This window comes from Carcharodon carcharias, chromosome 25 (assembly GCF_017639515.1).
Source record: "Carcharodon carcharias isolate sCarCar2 chromosome 25, sCarCar2.pri, whole genome shotgun sequence".
Lineage (NCBI taxonomy): Eukaryota > Metazoa > Chordata > Chondrichthyes > Lamniformes > Lamnidae > Carcharodon > Carcharodon carcharias.
The window spans coordinates 44,552,463-44,564,717 of record NC_054491.1 but is presented as its reverse complement, the minus strand read 5'-3'; the positions used below and the strand labels follow the sequence as shown (position 1 = coordinate 44,564,717).

The 12,255-nt window shown below is 42.3% G+C and overlaps 1 protein-coding gene across 5 annotated transcripts in view; it reads left to right on the top strand.

Annotated features, from left to right (window-relative positions):
* Positions 1-12,255, top strand: part of LOC121269532 (rho GTPase-activating protein 32-like) — a 524,870-nt gene that overhangs the window by 63,489 nt on the left and 449,126 nt on the right. The window contains exon 1 of one of the 5 annotated variants that reach the window (XM_041174186.1): positions 3,884-3,934. The exons of the other annotated variants lie outside the window; for them this stretch is intronic. The gene's annotated coding sequence lies outside the window, so the exon portion shown is untranslated. Of the gene's footprint in view, positions 1-3,883; positions 3,935-12,255 lie in introns of those variants that run through there. 5 annotated transcript variants of the gene reach the window in all.

The following is a 12,255-nucleotide window of genomic DNA, read 5'->3' as shown; positions in this document are numbered from 1 at the left end:
CTCCTCCAGTTAGTTGTTTAACTGTGCTCCACCATTCACGACTGGATGTGGTAGTTCTGCAGAGCTTGGATCTGATAACTGATAGTTGGCTTTGTGATGGCTTAGCTCTGTTTATCGCATGCTGCTTCTGCTGTTTGGCATGCAAGTTGTCCTGCGATGTAGCTTCACCAGGTTGATGCCTCATTTTTAGGTATGCTTGGTGCTGCCCCTGGCATGCCCTCCTGCACTCTTCATTGAACCAGGGTCGACCCCTAGCTTGATAATGCTAGAATGAGGGATATGCCAGGCCATAACGTTACAGATTGTGCTGAATATAATTCTATAGCAGTCGATGGCCCTTCTCTAGGAGGAACTAGTTTTGAATTCATCGATCTATTGAGTCTATCCTATTTAGCACAGTGGTAGCGCTACACAACACGATGAAGGGTATTGGCAATGTGAAGATGAGACTTTAAGAATTGTATGGTGGTTACTCCTGACATGGACAAAAGCATCCGTGATAAGTAGATTAGTGAAGGCGAAGTCAAATAGGGTTTTCCCTCATTTTGGTTCCTCACCATCTGTCGCAGAACAAGTCTAGCAGCTATGTCCTTTAAGACTAGGCCAGCTCTTCATGGGGTCTGGAGTCAATGTTGAGGACTCCCAGGGCAACTCTAATCCAAACTGTATCCCACTGCAGCCAGCTCTGGCCAGTTCCTTCTGATGGTGAGGATGGGGATCCCAGGGAAGGTGATGGTGTTGTCTGAGACATAATCATCATCGCTGAGTCATATCTTATAGACCATGGCAGGCTCTTGCTTGACTAGTCTGTGAGACAGCTCTCCCAAACTTAGCACAAAAAAATCTCCAGACTTTGCAGGATCTTAATAGGTCTTTTGAGGATCTGGGCCTGAATCCCTGGTCACAGCTGAGGTGTTCCCAATATTAAGATTCTGATAGGATCCTTTGCTTGGTTATTGGGTTTGTTGTTGTGTTGATATATGGAGTACTACACTGCCTTTCAGATGGGGTGTGAACAGAGGCTCCGTTTACCCCCTCAAGTGAATATAAAGGACCCCATGGCATTATTCAAAGAAGGGGATTTCCTTCATTGCAACTGTGATTACACATCGAAGGTACTTAATTAGCTTGGAAGTGCTTTAAAATGTTATCAGGCTGTGAAAGGCGCTATGTAAATGCAAGCAACTTTTTTTTCTATTTATGTATAACTTCATGTTTCTTCTCAGGAGTTCTAATGTATTGCATCTGCACACTTCAAGTAAGAGAGATGTGGAATAATCAGAGTCTGGAACAGATTGCCTGTTTCTCCTCATAGGGAGCAATGTATCATATTGAAATGGCAAAGAGAAAGCTTCAATTGGCCAGGTGAACAGTTTGTAACTAAAGATGTTTACTGTTGAAAATCCATTTATGTGTTTCACTTGAAGATTGCGTTTTGACCCTGAAGCTATGGTTATGGCTCGGATTGGTTTTCAGAATTTTGCAGATTATAAAAGGATGGAATGCCTTTGGACTGTGTGGAGAGTGCGAAATGAGGCTGATTGTGTGAAATAGTTGCATGTAACTGATCCAGAATTTTTCAAGTACTTCAAAAGATGTATCAGTTACAAAAAAATAAATTGGTATCCAGAAACTGATTTTTTCCCCCTGCAATTTCTCCCCCTTGGCTGGGGTACAGTTCCAAGATAGTAGCAGCCCTCTAATACCTCAATGAGGTATTAGAACAATGAGCCTCAGCAGGCACTTTTATTGCGGGTGACATTATAGCTGAGATTGATCCTGTCTTATCCACATCTCCCCACAGCCACACATACAGCACAGATCTGTGGAATGGAGTCAGGAACAGGGACCCTGTCTGATTATCCCTTTCAAGCTCAGGATGTTGCACCCAAAATGTGATGGTGATTGTCTGGGACCTTCCTTAACAGCTCAGTTATTCGCTGCTTTTAGCATTGCGGAAGACATTTCTCTAAATCCTTAGGAGTGACGATTGCATTTATTTCCATTACAAAGTGCTCATCTTCCCTGAGCACTTAGAAAAACCCAAGGTAATTGGGAAGACTCAGCTTGGCTTTGTGAAAGGGAAATCATGTTTAACTATTTTATTAGAGTTCTTTGAAGGAGTTACATGCGCTATGGATAAAGGGGAGCCTGTAGACACACTGTTCTTGGATTTCCAGAAGGCATTTGATAAGGTGCCACATCAAAGGTTATTGTGGAAAATAAAAGCGCATGGTGTAGGGGGTAACATATTAACATGAGTAGAAGATTGACAGGCTGGCCGAAAACCCACACAATGCATAAATGGGTCTTTGTCTCTTTGGCAGGATGTGACAAGTGGAGTCTCACAGGTGTCTGTGCTGGGGCCTCAACTTTTTATAATTTAGATCAGTGACTTAGATGAGGGGAACAAAGGTGTGGTCACTAAATTTGCAGACAAAATAAATATAGATAGGAAAGTATGGTGTGAAGAAGACAGAAGTTTGCAGAATAATGTAGATAGGTTAAGTGAACGGGCAAAAATCTGGTAGATGGAGTATAATGTGGGAAAATGTGAAGTTCACTGGCAGGAAGAATAAAAAAGTAGAGCATTACTTAAATGGAGAAGGGCTGCAGAGTTCTGATGTGCAGATCTAGGTGTTCTGGTGCATGAGTCATAAAAAGTTAGCACGCAGGCACAGCATATAATCAAGAAGGCTAATGGAATGCTATCCTTCCTTACGAGAGGAATTGAACATAAAAGTAAGGATGTTATGCTTCAGTTATACAGAGCATTGGTGAGACCACATCTCAAATACTGTGCAGTTTTGGTCTGCTTATTTAAGGAAGGATGTAAATGTATTGGAGACGGTTCAGAGAAGGTTTACTAGATTGAATGAGGGGCTTGTCTTATGAGGATAGGTTGGACAGACTAGGCTTGTTTCCACTGGAATTTAGAAGAGTGAGGGGTGACCTGATTGAAGTATATAAGATCTTGAACAAAGTGAATGTGGAAAGGATGTTTCCTCTTGTGGGTGAGCCAAGAGCTAGGGGCCACTTATAAAATTAGGGGTCGCCCTTGTAGGACGGAGATGAAGAGAATTTTTTTCTGAGGGTAGCCTGACTTTGGAACACTCCGCCTCAAAGCAGTGAAAGTGGGGTCATTGAATATTTTTAGTGCGGAGGTAGATAGATTCTTGTTAGGCAAGGGAATCAAAGGCTATTGGGGTAGACGGGAATGTGGAATTCGATACACAAACATGATCTTATTGAATGGTGCAGGCTTGAGGGGCCGAATAGCTTACTTCTCCTATTTCATATACTTGTGTGGTCCTGAAGAGAAATACATTTTATCGAGGTAGGATTTGTTTGGGATACAGCAGTTAGATTTATTTCTACCCCGTTCAGAATCTGAATGGATGAGTGACAGCTACTTTGAGTGAGTAACTGATCCAGCGCTGCATGCCTCCCAGAGATGCCATCCAGGCCCACTGACTTGATGCCTATGATTGTGACTATGATGGGAAGCTTGTATTGGAACTACATGCATGGATGCGTATTCTGTCTCTGTAACATAGCAGATTAGTGAGGCTTTGTGATGTTGCACAGATTCAGTGTGTTCATTTAGAGGCAACTGCAGCTTTGAGATGGATTGAGATCAGTTAAAGAATAAATGTGTTCGAGTTTTTATTTAAAGAGTTATTTAATACTCTGGGACTTGCCTGTGCAGCATGCCTTCAGTGATGCAGCCCTGGCCTGGGTGCTGCAGCATGACACTTCAAAAGATGAGGTAAGTGCTGCTTGAGGATTAAATTTGCATGTGTGTGTAACCAGGGAACAGAGAGTTGAAAGCCGCTTCCGGTCGGCCTCTGGTGATGTAACTGTGCTGTGTGTGTGCAGGAGAATGTGACACAGTGAGGAGCTTTCGGGCACTGTAACTGGATTCAGATACTGGGTGTGTAAGCTGTGTTGTACGTGAGTTGTACATAAAGATAAGGTGGAGAACATGTTGTTTGTATTTAGATTGATTCAGCTTTGAATCCATTGGTATGTAGTCAAGCTGGCTCCTGGGAGTGACCGAGTGAAAGAAGTGCTGTGTAGTGTGTCTTCAGTGATGCAGCATTATTGACTTCTAACTCTCACTGCTCAGGTAGTTACATGCCCTTTTACTTCGTTCTGATCTGCTGACCAAAATTTTTCGTGGCTGTAACAAGAAATGACAGAGAATGGAATTTATGCGTGTGAGCTTGACTGGCCAGTTTGTCTTAAAGCTGATTGTTTGATGAACTGTGAAACCAGTTCGAACAAGAGTGGAAGGAAAGCTCAGTGTTCCGTTACAACGCCTGATCTGCTTTGAAATTGCTGCTAACCGGACAAACCGCTTCCTTTGCAAATTATTTGTCAGTGTGTGTACAGCTACTCAGGGCCTGAGCATGTGAGCGAGATGCTGGAGATTTTGGTAATGCGGCAGGGATATATAGTAGCACCACCTTTTCTCCAGAACTAAATCTAGGATCTGTACTGGCAAAAACTGCGGTAACTGGAATAATTGGTGTGATTTTAAGATTAAACAATTAAACAGTTGTTAAAATAAAAGCCACCCTCAAAAATGAATTAGGTAGTAAGTGTCACAGCATTGATGTTTTTTGCACATGCCACTATTACAATAACAACATATAGGGATGATAAAACCCATCGAAACGGAGATCTCCCTCTCCCAAGGGAACTAAGGGTGAATGGCAATTGCTGTGACGTGTTGGATATTAATATTTTTCAGTGGTTGTGTGCTCAAGGTTGGTTTTTTCCCCATTAAAATGAATTGGAATATTCTAGCAGCGGCAACCAAAGTGTAAATTTAAAAAGCTTCTTGCTGCATTGAAACAGTGAAGAGATTGTAGTTCAAACAACCCTACCGCCAACATGTGGCAGTGAGGCGGAAATGTTGATGCAGTGTGCTTTAACTATCTGTTTGCTATGGTGACTGATGTGACATGTTGGAGTGGTTGTACTTAAAAAGCCATGGCATGTTGTAGTTACAGGGATGGGAATGTGGCTTTCTGCCAGAAAGGAGCAGGACCTCCCCTGGACATCACTCCTGCAAAGCAAGAGGTGTTGACACTGCGATCTTTGCAGTGCACAGATGAGTGATTCTCAAATTAACAACCCTGAAACTCGATGCTGCTTTAGATTTGTATTTGAGTGATGAGTTGAAGTGTGGATTATTTATTCATCCATGGTTGGCACTGTGCTAGTCAGATATCCTAGCCTCTTAATTCCAATTTCCTGATGAAGGTAGCTAGTGATAAGAGTGCAGTTTAAAGCTTCTGCACTTATGGTTGCTGCTGGAATCTCTTTCACTTATTATTGTGAGTATGTGGCGTGTTAGTCTCAAAAACAACTTGCATTTATATAGTAATTTTGAATGTCCCACAGTTCTTCACAGGATGATGAAGAAATTGACAACGAATTAAAGAAAGGAGACAGGGAAGGTGACCAAAAGCTGGTAACCCAGCAGTCAATTGCCCTACATCAAGGCAAAATACTGTGAATGCTGGAAACTTGAAATATAAACAGAAAATGTTGGAATTACTCAGCAGATCTGGCAGCATCTATGGAGAGTTAACATTTTGGATGTTCTGATCAAAAGGCATGGACTTGAAATATAGGCTGTATTTTCATTTGGCTGAGGAGTGCGGCGATTGTAGGTGTAACCTTTCCTACTGCTTTTAGGAGTCATGTGATTATACTGACAAATCAGCCCTAAGCGCGGGTAATCTTAGGGGTGGAGCTTTCTAGTCGTGGACCTGGTTCAAGTATGTACCTTCTACAAGAGCTGCGTGAATAAAGTTATCTGTTTCAAGTAAGAAACCTGCCTGGTACACCAAGTTTATTATAATTGGCGATGAGGATAAACAGCTGTGACACTGCATGGGATGTGGGCATCGCTGGCTAGGCCAGCATTTATTGCCCATCCCTAATTGCCCTCGTTCAGAGGGCACTTAGGAGTCAACCATGTTGCTGTGGGCCTGGAGTCACATGTAGACCAGACCAGCTAAGGACAGCAGGTTTCCTTCCATAAAGGACATTAGTGAACCAGATGGAATTTTACAACAATCGACAATGGTTTCTTGTAATTTAATTGATTTTTATTGAATTCAAATTCCACCATCCCATGGCAGGATTCGAATGCAGGCCCCCAGAGCATTACCCTGGGTCTCTGGATTACTAGCCCAGTGACAATATCACTATGTTATCGCGTCCCTTGAATACATTGTGTTAAGGAAAGAGAGAAAATTATACTAACCAGTCTTTGGCAGAATTGATCCTTATGACTCGTCCATGGGAGACTGGAACCAGTACGTAAAGCATTTAGGTTTTTATTTTGTGGCGAATGAAATGAGAGCAGAGGAGAAGCAGAAAGCATTCTTTTAAGAATTGTGGGAGCAAGACATATAACCTCATCCACAGTCTGATGGCCTTGAACGTGCCCAATTCTAAATCTTTTAATGAACGTGTAGACCTCGTGAGGACTCATTTTCAACCAAAGCTATCAGTGATTATGCAGAGATTTAAGTTCAACTCCAGAGTAAGCGCCCTGGATGAGTCAATCGCAACTTATTTTCTGAAGTGGAAACAGTTGACTGAGCACTGCGGCTTTGGAGATACACTCAATGACATGTTGCGGGATTGTTTGCTTTGTGGCGTTTACTTGCGGAAGTTAATACTGATTTGATGCGTGCCCTGGAAATAGCGCTAGCAATGGAGAATGCTGAGAGGGACTTGCAGGCTTTACCGAGTGTGCAAGTTGGGGCGGGAACCTATCACAGGGCATGGCATAAAAATCAGGGAGACAACCGTGAAGCGGGAGATCGTCTCTACTGCTCGAAGAAAGAAAAGACATAGTGGAAGCACCTCATCATTGATTCAGAAATTAACTTGTTACCTATGTGGGGGTAACCATGTCCTGGAAATCTGCAGATTTAAAGAACAACAACAAAATAGGACATATAATAAAGCAATGTAGGGCGAAAGCAAGACAGCCAATCAGACAGCAGACCAAAATGATTGAAGTGCACAATATAACTGAACTAGAAGCTGCTGATACTGATATCTATTCCCTTTACAATGTCAAAGCAGTGAAAACTGAACCAGTTACCATCACCCTTCAGGTAAATGGAAAGCCTCTAATCATGGAGCTAGACACGGGAGCATCGACCACAATGGTGAGAGAATACACGTTTAAATACCTAAATGAAGGTACCCAGCCACTGAATCTGAAGGTGGGGGTGGAGTATCCATCCATCCATCCTCCATTACACTCTGGGATTATAGTGTTCTGCTGCACCCTCCATGACATGGCCCTCCAGTGACATGTGAGAACATAAGAAATAGGAGCAGGAGTAGGCCGTTTGGCCCCTTGAGCTTTCTCTGCCATTCAGTAACATTGTAACTGGTCTGATTGTGACCTTAACTGCACTTTCCTGCACTTGACTCCTATGTAGATCAAAAAACTGTCTAACTTATCCTTGCATACGTTCAATTATCCTTTCTCCACTTCTCTTTGGGGTAGAGAATTCAAAGATTAAAGACCTTCTGAGAGAAGAAATTACTCATCTCCATCTTAAATGGGAGACCCCTTATTTTGAATCTGTGTTCCCTAGTATGGTTTCCTCCACAAGAGGAAGCATCTTCTCAGTATTCTACCCCATAAATCCCCGTTAGAATCTTGTGCTTTAATAAAACCACATCTCATTCTTCTGAACTCAAATGAATTGAAGTCCAACATGTTTAATCTTTTCCTCATAAGATAACCCCTTCATCCCAGGGATCAACCTAGTGAGCCTTCTCTGAACTGCCTCCAATGCGTGTATAACCCTCCTTAAATAGGGAGATTAAAATTGTAAGCCGTACTCCAGGTGTGGTCTTACCAATGTGCTTTACAGTTGTAGCAAGACTTCCCTACTTTTATACTCCATCCCTGTTGCAATAAAGGTCAATATTCTGTTTGCCTTCCGAAATACTTGCCCTACCTGCATGCTAACTTTTTGTGATTCATATGTGAGGACACCCAGGTCTCTCTGTACTGCAGCATTCTGCAAGGTTAAACATGTTGGACTTCAACTCTCTCCATTTAAATAATATTCTGCTTTCCTGTTCTTCCCACTTAAATGGACAACCTCACATTTCCCCACATGATACTTCCACCTACCAATTTTTTGCTCACCTGCCAATTTTTTTGCTTACTCGCTTAACCTATCTATATTCCTTTTGCAGACTGTGTCCTCCTCATACTCCCGTTCCTACCTATTTTTGTATGTAAGCAAATTTAGCAACCATATATTTGGTCCCTTTATCCAAGTCATTAATATCGATTGTATATAGTTGATTCTTGATTGATCCCAGTGGCACACCACTAGTTACAGTTTGCCAAACTCAAAGTGTCTCACATTTATCCTGACTGTTTCCTGTCAGCTAGCTAATCCATTATGTATTCTAATATATTATGGTGTGTAGCAACCTTTTATGTGGCACCTTATCAAATGCCTTTTGGAAACCCAAAAATACTACATCTAGTTCCTCTTTGTCTACCCTGCTTGTTAGATCCTCAAAGAACTCTAATAAATGTTGACTCCGTCTGATTGTATTATAGTTTTCTAAACCTACTGCTGCTACTTCCTTAATAATAGGTTCCAGCATTTTCCAAATGACTGATTTTAGGCTAACTGGCCTATAGTTTTCTGCTTTCTGTCTCCATCCTTTCCTGAATAAAGTTGTTACAGTGGCGCTTTTCCAATCCGCAGGGACCTTTACAGAATCTAGGGAATTTGGAAAATTACAACCAATGCAGCCACCTATTTTAAGGCTCTAGGAAGCAGGCCATCAGATCCAGGGAATTGTCAGCTTTTAGCCCCATTAGTTTTCCTAGTATTTTTTCTCTCGTGATAGTGATTGTTTTAAGTTCCTCCCTCCATTTTGGACCCTTGATTTTCTGCTTTTTTTTGGTGTGCTTTCCTGTCTTCTACTATGGAAACATTAAAAATACTTCAAATTCTTTGCTGTTCTTTTGTTTCCCATTATTAATTCTCCAGTCTCTGTCCTCTAAGGAACCAACCTTTTTATATGCTTGTAAAAGCTCTTACTGTCTTTTTATATTTCTTGCTAGTTTAATTTCTCCCCCTCAATTAATTTACATATTTTTAGCCATCCTTTGCTAGTTTTCTAAAAACTTCCCAATCTTCTGGCCTACCACTAATCTTCACAGTATTGTACACCTTTCTTTCAATTTGATGTCATGTTTGATAATTTGCTTAGTTAGTCTTGAATGGCACATACTTCTGAATTATTCTTTCTCACTGGAATATATCTTGTTGAGAATTATGAAATATCTCTTTAAATGCCTGCCATTGCTTATCTACTGCCTTACCTCTAAACCTACTTTTCCAGTTCGCAGTGACCAACTCCATCTTCATACCTTTGTAGCTACCTTATTTAAGTTTATGATGCTAGTTTCAGACCCAAGTTTCTCACCCTCAAAATGAATATGAAATTCCTTGATGTTATGATTACTTTTCCCTAGAGGATCCTTTACCATGGGATCATTAATGGATTCTCTCTCATTAAACATTACCAGGTCTAAAATAGCATTGTTGGTTCCAAAATTCCCTGTTCTAAGAAACTGTCCCTAATACGCTCCATGAACTCAGCTTGAAATCTAACTTTGCCAATTTGCTTCATCCAATCAATATGAAGATTAAAATTGACCATGATTATTGCTGTACATTTCTTAAAACACTTAATATTTATTCATTTATACTCTGTCTTACAGTGTAGCTACTGGTAAACTACTCCCTCTGAATTTTTCTGCCTACTATTTCTTAACTCCGCCCAAACTGATTCTACACCTTGATAATTTCTCACTACTGCTCTGATCTCATCCTTTATTAGTTGACCTCTCATTTCCTTTTTCTTTCTCCTCTGAAATGCCAAATACCATTTAATTTTCAGTTTCAATATTCCATATATCCCATTACTGTATTCCATTATATTCCCCCCAACTTGAATGGCTTCCTGTACCACAATACCTGTGGTCAGTTTGTTGTTCTTCCTTGCAATCCCTGCTCTCTCTCACACAGGCTGCAAGAGCCTCAAACCTGCCAGACAAGTGCAAAACCTGAAGACTCCAGTGCTACCTTCTGGACCCCCATACCTGTGTCATTCATGGTCACAACTTCCTGTCCCTGAATATGGATCAAATCAGAAGGACCTAGCCTAAGGGGTGTGACTCCCTACTGGAACAAAGTGTCCAAGTAACTTACTCCATCCTGATGCATTGCAGTGTCTGAAGCTTGGATTCCAGCCCTTCAACTGAGCCAAAGTTCCTTGAGCTGCAGATGTGGATTACACTGGTGTCCACCAGCTACCATATGCTACAGCTGCAACACATCACCTACCCTGCCATCTGTATTGTATTTTGATTAACTAATTAGCATTTCAAATTTAGAAATATCACTTAACAGGTATTGTCAGTTATATAAAGCAGATTAATTAGTAAGGACCTTGAGGGGGAACCTCATCCTTGGAAGATGGGGAGGTGAGAGAAGTGGCTGAGGGGGAAACCAGCCTTCCAAGGCCCCCCCTCAGTTCTGATTGAGGCTTCAGAGCATCAATCAGGATGGAAGGGAGGCATAAGCTGGGAAAACTCACCTATTTCAACAGCTGCTTCCATTACCCCATTGCTCTTATAGGAATGGAAGAATCGGAGGAGGAGGGAATTCCATCTTTGTCAACTGGAGCTGGGAAGATTATTTTGCACTGTCTTGGACAGACTACCATCTCGCCATCACCAACTTCCTGATGGGCCACCACCTGCGAATGTCAAGGGCCGCCTGTACCATTGATATTAGAACTGATAGATGAATCCATCCCATGAATGAACTCTCGAGTTGTGAGCTCGTTTCTCCTACAGGAGCAAGAGATAAGATCATGTTGCCTTCTTTCACCACCTCCAGTGGGTCAGACATATGTGATTTCACTGCCAGCGATGTTACCTCCTCCTCAAGTAATAGTGATGTGAGATTTGCTACTGGCTCAATAATGCTCCAGGGTATGGATCTTTTCAATGTTCCAGACCACTATATGCCTTAGGTTGCTTAGCTTGTGGGTAGCTGGTTACTACAGACCTGAACTTTTGTCACCTAGCTATTGCATTGCACGGTTGCCAGCCATCAGAAGTGGCACTGTACCCACATCAGGCAACAACACTGTGCTTTATCACTTTTTGAGCCACCTCCAGTCATACAAGAATGTGGCAGGAATGCAAGCTCCAACAGCATATTGATACCAACACCCATCCGGGACCCTCCACCCCTTTCTGTCCCTCTGACCCCAGCCCTTGCTGTGTATTCACTTACCTTCTGTCCTTCCCCTCTCTGATGCTGAATGTTCTGTACTCAGCAAAGTACTCAGTGTTATCATATTTCACCCCTTCCTTGGATTCACCTAGTTCTGTTGAAGGGTCATGAGGACTAGAAACGTCAACTCTTTTCTTCTCCGCCGATGCTGCCAGACCTGCTGAGTTTTTCTAGGTAATTCTGTTTTTGTTTTGACTCAGCTTCACCCCCTTATTCCCTTACCTCAATGAACTTTAGGCTCGGCATAATACTGAACTCTTCTTCAGCCGCCTTGGTCTCTGTGCTCACTTCTTTGGGCAGGAGTCCTCTCCTCCAGTGTATCCTTTCACCTGCCTCCAGTATTCTTCCTCTACCAGGACCCCTTCCTCAGGCCTGTTACTTGCTCTTGATCTTTTCATTGAGAACTGTTGGTGTGACATCGGCCTCTTTGATTTCGCTGCTCCTCTTACCCACTCCAACCTGTCTATTTCTGAATTTGTTGCACTCCGTTCTCTCAGGTCCTGACTTTGTTATCAAACCTGCCGACAAGGGTGGTGCTGCTGTTTGGCATACTGACCTCTACCTTGCAGAGGCTGAGCGCCAACTCGAAGACACTTCTTCCTACCTCCCTCCATGACTCCACCACTGAACATCAAGACATTGTTACCAAGTCTGTCACTGACCTCATCTCCTCTGGAGATCTTCCAACCTCAATCTCTAATGTCTGCGCAACCTTCTTCTACTTCTTTCCCAAAATCCACAACCTGGACTGTCCTAGTAGACCCATGATGTTAGCAATCCCTCTGACACCCTGTCATATCAATGATTCCCAGTTTCCAGGCCCTAACAACCATCTCTTCACGATGGAAGTCCAGTCCCTCCATAT